Source organism: Erithacus rubecula (assembly GCF_903797595.1).
Source record: "Erithacus rubecula genome assembly, chromosome: 6".
Classification (NCBI taxonomy): Eukaryota; Metazoa; Chordata; class Aves; order Passeriformes; family Muscicapidae; genus Erithacus; species Erithacus rubecula.
This window is the reverse complement of record NC_136688.1, coordinates 55,700,127-55,710,676: the sequence shown is the minus strand read 5'-3', so window position 1 is coordinate 55,710,676 and position 10,550 is coordinate 55,700,127. Positions and strand designations below refer to the sequence as shown.

The window sequence follows — 10,550 nt, the reverse complement described above, 5'->3', positions numbered from 1 at the left end:
AATCCCAGAGAGTCACCAGCAGATCAGGAGTTTGTTTAGTGCTCTGGGGGATGTAACTCCATTTTTCAGTTTGCACGTGCAGGAAAATTCCCATTTCCCAAATGCTATTGGTAATGAGCCTCTTGTCTAACATGGGTTCAGCTCAGGTCTACTGCTGCTTTCATGTTGAGACACTGTCTACAATAACTGAAATTTATGTCATAGAATGGCAATCCTGAGACATCTGTAGAGTGAGCTAATGGTTCAATCCTGTTTTCAGCAGACTGTGGTGAATTAACACTGCCCTGCTTTTCCTTTTTCACCTCATCATTTTTCTTTGCAAAACAAGCTTTTTTCCTCTTCCTTATCTTGTCTCTTACAAGGGATCCTGTTATTTATCTTCAACATGAAACAGAGTAAAACAACACAAGGGATTAATTACAACACAATAAATGTCAAGTACTAACCAATTATTTTGATTATTGCTATGAAGGTTAAAAATGGAAAAAAAAACCTCACATGACTTTGTAAAAACATAGTGAATACCTTTACATACACAAAGAGAACAGAAACATAGATTTATCTTAATAAATATGGGAGTCAGATACTACAAAGAAAGAAAACAAGCAAGGAAGCAAACATTTCAAATCCTTAAAAGGAATCACATCCACAATCCCTCAAGAAGTAGCTGTCCTAATCCCTTGGATTAACTGAAATTTCCTGAGAAGGAAGGATACCTTTCTGGTTAGGGTGGAGACTTGGATTATCTCCAAGTAGCATCCATGTTTTGGGTAATCCTCTGATATGAAACTGCACCACACTACTTGCATTTAAATGTTCTCCAAAAGAATGTATGCTAATGTGACCTGCAATACCAGATTTTCCTTTCCTGATACTTCCTTCTCCAAAGACTCTGGGCTTGAACTGCACAAGCACTTTCTTTTCATAATGGCCCCTGTTGTTTTGTTAATATTTTGTCCTGCACCATCCCCAGCGAAACAGAGCACTGTCATTGCAGGGTGAGGGTTGTTATAAAATGCTTAAAATCCAAATTGCAGCTTGTTTTGCTTTCCTAAGAAAGCCAGCACGTGGAATTTGTGATCTCATATCCATTTTTACCATGTTCCTTATGCCAGCAAACATGAAACAGAAACAATGTCTTTACTTCTTAGTCATACCCCACCAACACCTATGTAATGGAACTAAATTTAAACTTTGGTTATCCTGTCAAATAAAAAAAGGGACAAGAAGCAAAAATCCAACTCCAGGCCAGGATTATCCTGTAATTCTGGGACTCACCAGAATCCTTGGTACTGTGGAAAACTTATTTTGCAAAATACTGAGTAATGTTTAGATTTTGAATATCTCTATGCCTTGGTCACTCGATTTGGATATGTTGCCTTTAGCTTAATTTAACTGTTTAATTGACACACACAAAATAATTAATCTGCTGTGTCCCAGCTAATAGCTTGTTAAAAGACACAGCTGATAAAACACATTTATGTGAATGAACACAGCAAAGCATAAGTTGTGTGTGGTTGTACAAAGAAGATGACTACATCTGACTGTTGAAAAATGGGCTGGTAAAACAAAAGAAAAAAAAGCGAGTTTACAGAATGTAAATCTTATCCTCTCATCCAAACTAATCTCCCTCACATCTGGGAATTCCAGCCTTTATCAAATTTCAGAGCCTCTTGCCTGGATGTTAATAATTATAAACCCCTTAAGAGCATCACAAGACTCCTGATGACTCAGGATGAAGTATTCTTACGCATCGCCAGTCCCCCGTGTAATTTCAGCTGCGATTGCTAAGCTAATTCTTAGGTTAAATAACCGGCCATTGTGGGCAAAAGCGATTTTTACAAGGCGCTAATGACCGGGGATTGATCCTGCCCTGCTGAGGTCAGTGGCAGTTTTGTCACCAGCTCCAGTGAGGACACAAAAAAAAAAAAAAAAAAAAAAAAAAAAAAAAAAAAAAAAGTGTTGGAATTTTGAAAACTGTGAGTTTTGAATTTTTTGTGCGATTTTTCAAAAAAGTACTGTTTTGGATTTGAGGCTTTAAAGAGAGTTTCTGAAATTAAATAGTAAAATTAGAATTGCTAGTGTGTAGTTGAAATAAAAGTGTGTAATATTACATGGTAAAAAGTTTGGAATTTGGGGCTTTGGAATATAATAGTAAGTAAAGAGCGAAATAGAAGTTTTAAAGTAAAAGTTGTTTTTCTTCTTGTTCTTCTTAGGTTTAAGTAGTACTTTTTAATTAAATAAAAAATGCTATATTACAAATCACAAGTGTTTAGTTATTAAGTTAAAAATAATTTAAGTGTTATCCTTTAATTAAACTGTTCAATTTTTAAAAACTTTGTAGCAAGTAAAATAAATAATTATTTTTTAATTTCTGGTTTGTTAACTAAAAATACTGTAACACTCACTGTAACTTAGATAAAAATTAATAAATAATGGAGTCTGAACACGAAATTCTGTGTCTCGTGCAAATGATGAAGATTAAACAAAATTTTCCCCTCTATGCTGGAAAGAACTGGAAGGTTTCCCTGCTGGAGTCCTGGTGTGTATTAATCTGCCCCAGCCTTTTACATATTTGCAGTCTCTGGATGTTGTGTGCTGAGGTGGTGGCAGCTGATGGATGGTGTCTGTGTGAGGAGGAGCACAGATGGTGCCAAGGAGAGCAGATGCATTGCACTGCTGAGAAAAGGCTGGAGAGCTCAGGGACAGGGGACAGAAAAACTGGCACAGCCAGGCAAGCCATGCCAGCACTTCCTCAGACATCACACCTGGCTATTTGTCCCTTTGGCCACAACAAGTTCAGATCACACATGCTTTTTAGCAAGACTTTTCCAATTCAACTACCGAGGTAGAGTCTAAAGGGAGGGAGGGAAAATCGCTGTTTAAATGTGTTTCATTTTTCTTTTTTTTTTTTAATTCTTACAGACTATGTTGATGTTATTTTTAAATTTCTCCAAGTCACAGGAAAATTTTCCTTGCCATTAATTCTTCAGTGACATTTTGCTACAGATTGAAGGAACCATGAGAAATGCAGGTGCTTTGCAGATGAGCTCTGAAAACCTCAATAAACTGCATTTCTCTTTCTGAACTGCCTGGATTTTTGCCACCTTTGGGCTCTTGTAGAAATTGGGAGATGCCATGCTTTTCCCATATTTCATATACAAAAAAGAGAAAAATGGAGGGATTACCCCTCCTCAATATTTTAGAATACTAATAATATTTTATATACTAATTTACAATAATAGTCAATGTATTACCTTTATTCTACTTTTTATCATTTGTTACTTTATAATATTTATTTTATATGCTTGCATTTTATGTGCTTTATTTTTTATTATGCTTGTATTTATTATGCTTTGAATTTTTATTGTGTTTATTTTTACAAGCTTTATATTTTTATTATGTTTCTATATTGAATATGTTTTATATTACTTTTCAGCATAAAAGGATTTTGCTTCTGTTGATATTTTGTTCTTTACTATACTTTGCTTTTGCTGATTTTCTTGAATTATAGGTTACTTCCATCAGCATATTCTCCCTGGAAAAATAAAACTCATGACTGAGCATCGCTTGCTTTCTCTTACAGCTAAAATAAGAAAACCACATTGTGATGCCCTAATGATTTTGTACCTAATTTTGTAGTTTGAAAATCACCAGCATTTGGTTTTTAAATGAGGTCATAACTGTTGTTTTTTAAAGCAATCAGCAGAGAGTGGATCTGGTCTCAGAGGCAACAAAATATGGCAGGTTGGGAAGCACTTTTCAAGAGTCCAGCAGAAAGGGAATTAAATCAAAAGTGCTATATTTCAAGAATGCAGGATGTTTGTGTGTGATTACCAAAATCTTTGTGGCATCCTTCAGAGAAATGCAGTTTGGATGCAGAACACGCTCTAGGTGTGTGCTTTTGATGATTTAGACATCGTGTGATTATTAATCATCGCTACAGTTCTGGCATTTTCTGGAGTTCCCAGTGGCACAGCTGCCTGAGCAGATCCCTACAGGTGTCATCCCACCAGGGTGCTGCAGAAATAGCACCAGGAAGATGGAAAGCCTGCAGGATAATCATCCATCTGACTTTGGGATTCCAAAAATAGGTGCAGCCACCAGGAGAAAGGATGGAGCAGGACATCAGTACTTCCCAAGCCAAGTATGAAGTTATGGCAACATGCCACTGTTACAGGTCACACATACCATTAATATGAAGATTTCTGTAGATAACCTCTAAGCATCTCTAAGGTTAAAGGTAATTAATTAATTTTAGCTATCTAAAAAATGAGGATCTAGTGTAAGTAGTCATCTCAGTTTCTTCTGAACTCACAGAAACTACAGAAGAGAAAAAAGTCACCTTCAAAGGACTCACCCAACCTGCTCCAGACACTGGAGAAAACATGACAGTAATAATCACCTGTCTCCTTCCACCAAACCAAGGTAGCCTGGACTACAGCTTGATTAGACATCTAATATTTAGATGAGTACTACCAGGTAATACAAATCCTCTTCCAAACTAAACAAAAACCCAGAGTTCATCAACTTTTTAGGCTGCAGAGTAACTTGAAATGTGTTATTTCCCACCTACATCAGATATTCATGTCAGACTATAAAAGACACGAGGAACAGGGACAAGAAGTAAGGAAAGCTGAAGCTAAGGTTTCAGCTGAGAGAAGTTCAGTGTTTTTTTCTGAGAAGTTAAGAAATCTAAAGGGTGCAATACAGCAGTTCACAGTTACAACAGGGACCCTCCATCTCTACTCTGCTCCAGAGAGGCCACATGTGGAGTCCTGTGCTCAATTCTGGTCTCCTCAGTCCAAGAAAAACAAAGAATTACTGGAGAGGGTCCAGGAGGCCACAAAGATGATCAGGAGTCTGGAGCATCCCTCTTGTGGGGAGAGATGAGGGATCTGGGCCTGTTTAGTCCAGAGGAGACTGAGAGGGGATCTCATCAATGCATACAATTATCTCAAAGGTGGATGCCATGAGGATGGTGCCAGATTCTTTTTGGTGATGCTCAGAGATAGGACAAGGAGAAAAGACCATGAAGTAAAACACAATATTCACCACCACATGAGGAAGAACTTCTTGCATTGACAGTGGCAGAGCCCTGAACAAGCTGCCAGGAAGGTTGTGGAGTTTCCCTCCCTGGAGACATTCCCAACCCACTTGGATGCATTCCTGTGTCACTGCTCCAGGTGACCCTGCCTTGTCAAGGGGTTGGACTTGGTGATCTCCAGAGATTCTTTCCAACCTGGCTGTTCTGTGATCCTGTGAGTCTGTGATATTGGTACTAAAAGTCCCTTGTTTGAGGAAAACACAGATAAAACTCCAATACTCAATTATATATCTTATAAAAAGAAGTTTAAGCCCTGGTATTAAACCAGAAAGAGTTAACAGGGGTGTTGAGCAATGCAGCACACAGAGATTACAGCAGGCTCCTACAGAACATGGTCATTGCAATGGAAGTTGATTCCAAAGTGCAGTTAAATTGCCATGTGATCCCAGCAGCAACTGCAGTCCCATTTTCTCTCTTTATGGGAAATGATGTCACTGGGAACAGCCTTGTCGAGCTAAGTGTGGAATTTTCTAAATTGAGTTTTAATGAATAGACTGGACAAAGTCATTCTCCTCCCTGCAGTGAGTGTGCATTGGTGACAAAAGGCTGTTTATTTAGATACACAGGTTTTTAAAGTTTTTATTTAGGAATACTCTTGGCAATTACTATCCATCTAAAGACTTTTAAAGAGCTGTAACAGGAAACAGAATTAAAATTGTCCAAAATAGTATTTTCTAAAAATAGGCTGGGGAGCAAGCACATCATTTTAAGTATGACTATAATGCTAAAAGAATTTTCTTGTTCCAAACAGTGAAATATGATCCTTCTCAATATCTCATAAAGGATTTATGATACAGAGTTCAGTTTCACAATGGTTCTTGTTACTGTAGTGCTAATGAGTGTGGTGACTACAAGTCCCAACCATCTGTATCACAACTTGATGTGCAGCTAAAGATAAAATAAAGAGTTGTACATTGGGAGATGTAGTCTCATCAACTGCAAATATATTTAGTAGAGGGATATGATACACACAGCTGTTCTATCCTAATTAAAAGTGATGCTTGAATTTCTTGTAAAATATTTATTACCATTGTCACTGCAACAGGCCAAGCAAATCTAGGGAACTAAATAAAAGTTATGCTTTAAGAAAATATTGCAGTAATTTGATTTAGTCCAATTTCCCCTGAAAAATGTATAAATAGTAAATGAGAGCAGCAAATTCTCTGCTGTCATTATATCCTTGCAGCTTAAAATCAGGGCATCACCCAAAAGATACAAGGCCATATTTTCATTCAGTTTTGCTTTTAAAAACATCTACTCAAAACACAGATGTAGGTAACATGGAACCTAAATGAAATCCATGACTGTATACAATTTGAAATGCTAGGAGAGCTTTATTAAAGTGGAAAAGGGGGGTGAAAAATCAAATTTATTTTTAAATGGAAAGGGTAAAGAAACATGGCGTGTGCCTGCAGGAACAATTCTGTGTAATCTTGGGATGGAAAGGATTAGGACTTGCACTTAAATCTAAAGGTCTGTCTCCAACAACAAATTTTATTGCATTTAACTACAAAGGCCTGAAATTTCTAAACTAAAGGCCCTTAATAGTTACCAGAACACTGAGCAGGACTGAGCAGTGCTCAGTATTGTGATAAGGATCACAATTAGGGTGAATACAGAGAGATCTGGTCCAAACATTCCCTCCAGCCACAGGCAGCAAGGGGAAATGGAGATTCTGCAATCGTACTGAAACACGGTCAGTTTATCTGTCACAGGCAAGTCATCCAGCAATCGGGTCTCTCTGTATTTCTCACAGCTCCTTTAGCTCTCTCTGGCAGGGTTTTGCTGTAAAATGCCCTCAGTCACTGATGAACTGCACTAATGGTTGTTGACTATGGGAACATAACCTGCCAATTAGAGCCTTCTCTGAATATTCAGTTTAGGGATTGCTTTGGTTTGGAAAGAACCTTAGAGCCCATCGAGCTCCAGCCTCCTGCCATGAGCAGGGACACCTTCCACTACCCCAGGCTCTTTCAGTCCTGTCCAGCCTGGTCTGGGACACTGCCAGGGATGGGGCAGCCACTCTGTCCTGTGCCAGGGCCTCAGCACCCTCACAGTAAAGAATTTCTTCCTAATTCCCAATCTAAACCTAGTCTCTGTTTGAAGCTATTAACATACGGCCGTTTGCTGTGATTACTGTTAAAGATGGAAACTATCTAGACAACCTTGCCAAGCACCCACTTCACCTTTCCCAGACCTCAGCACCTCTGTATTCAATTCCTTCTCCACATCCTCAGAGCTCCCGTGCATTCCTAATCCTCCCCTTGAAACACTCCTGCTGGCACCCACTCCACCTCAGAAATCCCCAGCCACGAGGTTTAACCCTGGCTTGCTGGAAGAAGCCATTCCTCCCCGAATCACCCATCGCAGCCTCCTTGAGACAAAAGAGAGGTTTGTCAAAAGCTTCTCAGTTTGTTCCCCGCGGACTGCTGGGGGAGTCGCTCCACGAACACACTCCCATGTCTTTTGTCCACAGGCCAGCCTTCATCAGAGGGGGCTGAAACCCGTGGGATTATTAAACCCATTATGCGTTCATTACTGGTAATCCGCTGCTGATTTTGCCAGCGGTTGTGCGTCCAGCCGGGAGATCCTGCAGGGCTCCGATTCAGGCGAGTCCCTCAGGATTAGAGGACACAGCCACAACTGTGCCAGGGGACGTTCAGGTTGGACACCAGGAGGAATTTCTTTATATAAAGGGTGATTAGACATTGGGATGGGCTGCCCAGGGAGGTGATGGCATCACCGTCCCTGGAGGTGATTAGGGAATGACTGGACATGGCCCTCAGTGTCATGGTCTGGTTGACACGGTGGTGTTGGGTCATAGGTTGGACTCAATGATCCCGGAGATCGTTTCCAACCTAAAAGATTCTGTGATTCAGGGAGACGAGGCCGATCCCGCCATCGCCTCGGGACCCACTGCGCACTCCATCGTCCTCAGGTGGGCTGAGCTGCTGCCGCCACCGCGCCGGGACCGGGATCCGGACTGGGATGGGAACTGGACCGGGATGCGGATTTGGGTCGACATTCGGATGGAGGCTCGGCTCGAGGCCGCGCTCGCCATTTGGATCGGGATGAGGAGCACCCGCCCCCCGCTCTCGCGCCAGCCTCTCCCCTCAGGGGCAGGGGCGGGGCCGATGACGTCACCGCCCCGCGCGGCGCGGCGCGGGACCCGGGGCGGAGGGTGATGTAATACCCGTAACGGCCCCGCTCCGTCCGACATCCGGGTACCCTGCCGGGGTGCTGCTTTTTATTTTTTCCGCCTTTTTTCATTTTTTATTTTTTTACTCCTTTTTTATTTTTTTCACCTGAAAAGCTCCATTTGTCGCTTTTTTTTGAGGGAGGGGCGTTTTAATTATTAGATTTTTTTTTTTTTTGACGTGGGAAGGAGACGGCGAGGAGGGAAAGGGCGCGGGGGCGCGCGCGCGCGCTCCCGCCTCCCCTCCCCTGCGGCGTGCGCGCCTGCGCAGAGGGGCGGCGGCGGCAGCGCAGTGCGAGTGTGTCCGTGTGTCCGCCCGTCCGTCCGTCCGTCCGTCCGTCCGCGGCCGGCGCTCCGCGCGGCGCTGCGCGGGTGGGCGCGGAGCAGCTCGGGCGGGGGACGGGGACGGGAGGGGGGGCCGGCGGCGGCGGCGGGGGCGAGATGAGCGCTGGGCTCCCCCTGGGCACAGAGCCGCCCTGTGAATGAGCTGAGGCGAGGCCGCCAGCCGGGTGCCCCCCTCCTTTTCCTCCTCCTCCTCCTCCTCCTTGTCCCCCCTCCTTCCCCTCTCCCCCGCGCACCGCCGGGAGCGCGGCCCTGCCCGCACAGCCGGCGCCGACGCCGCGGCCGGGGGGGTAAGTGGCGCTGCGCAGTGCGGGGCCGGGGCGGGGTGAGGGGGCGGCGGGGCCGGGGCGCTGCGGGGCCCCGGGGCCTGTAAACAACCGGGGGCGGCGGGCAGCGCGGGAGCTCGGCGCCATCCCCGGCGGCACAGCTGGGAGCGGGTCGGGAGGGAGGGAGGGAGATGGATGGGGAAGGGGGGAGCGATCCCGCGGGGATATCGCTGCCCGGAGCCCCCTGCGCCGCCCCTGCATTGCAGGCGCCTGCTGAGGGTGGCGGTGTCCCCGCAGCCCCCCGGGCTCGGCGGGCGGAGGGTGAGCAGCGGGCTCGGGGCCTGGCGCAGGTAGGAGCAGCAGCTTTCCCTTTCTCCCTGCCCCCTCCTTTCCTCGCCCAGAGTTCATTTAATAAAGGCTATAAACAGCCTCCTCTCCCATCGCCACCCAAACGCTTGGGGCACGGCACTGACTGGGGGGAAAAAAAAAAAAAAAAGACAACACGCATCTATTTATAAAGCACCCCACCCTGGCGAGGGTCGGAGCATCAAGCGCTCCCCAAATAGTGACATTGTGATGCGGCGGGCGGCTTTCACTCGCCAACGCCTTTCGGGCGTTTAAAGTTTGTGAGAGATTTCGGTGCCTTTGAAAACAATGTCGTGAGCAAAGGTTGCGCTGACGATCTGTGATCTGTCACGGCGTGCGTGGTAAAAGTCCATGGAAGAAAATGCTGTGCTCAGTGAGAAAGTTGTGCGGTGATGTGCTGGGTAACTGGGCTTGCGTGTGTAATGCCAGAGATTCCCATATATCCGGCCTTTTTGTTACATTAGATTGTATTCTAGTAGCTGTGATACAACGTTAAGACAGGCTGGAGGTTGACAGTTTCAGGAGAATTGATTTTGCAGACGTCTGTTCGATATGTTTTTGTATTTATTTGGTAGGATTAAAATACTTGTTAGTGTTGCCATGTGGTTGGCAAAATTTTGTGGTTACGGAACTAATGTTTACGTTTATGGTAGCATTGGGAAGAACTAAATTTTTTTGAGCTGTACCTTCTGTCAGATGGGAAGGTGCTGGACATTGGGCTGGCCTCTCTGGTAACCTTAAGATCCTTAAGGTATTTCATCCACAGGAATTTTTTTTTTTTTTTTTTTTTTTTTTTTTTTAAGCAGAAGACAGTTTTAGATCACAAGAGCAGTAGCTGGAAAGAAGGTAGGTGATATGTTTTCCTTAGATTGTCATATTTGGCATTAGAGTAAACAGAATCAATCTATAAAGTAGAAGTTCTAACTCTTGTAATTCTAGAAAATTAATTTCTAAATATGAGTCCCTGTAGCACTTTCCTGAGCTGTTTCAGTGATTAGCTGACTGAAGCAGTGTTTGTGAAGTACTGGTGGAATTAAGGCTGAATAGCTACTGTTACTCAGGACCCTGAGTGAGTTGCCAGATGATCAAGAATTGTGTAACTTTTAGCCACATTTCTTCTCCGATAGCTTTGCATCTGTTGCTATTCATGTTTCTTCTATAAGTAACATCAGAGAAAACGTGGGCCAGGGAAGTTTTGCTCTCTACTTATCCAATCACAGTAGTGTTCAGAGAAGATGTTAAGGGGCAGCAGCTTGGATTGGTGCACCAGCAT

At 43.8% G+C, this 10,550-nt stretch overlaps 1 protein-coding gene across 3 annotated transcripts in view; it reads left to right on the top strand.

Annotated features, from left to right (window-relative positions):
- Positions 1-8,501: 8,501 nt before the first annotated feature.
- The window catches only part of PPM1A (protein phosphatase, Mg2+/Mn2+ dependent 1A), a 34,990-nt gene continuing 32,941 nt past the window's right edge, over positions 8,502-10,550 (top strand). Inside the window, exon 1 of one of the 3 annotated variants that reach the window (XM_079309333.1) lies at positions 8,502-8,935. The gene's annotated coding sequence lies outside the window, so the exon portion shown is untranslated. The remainder of the gene's footprint in view (positions 8,936-10,550) is intronic. The other 2 variants (XM_079309335.1, XM_079309334.1) reach the window with 2 other exon arrangements.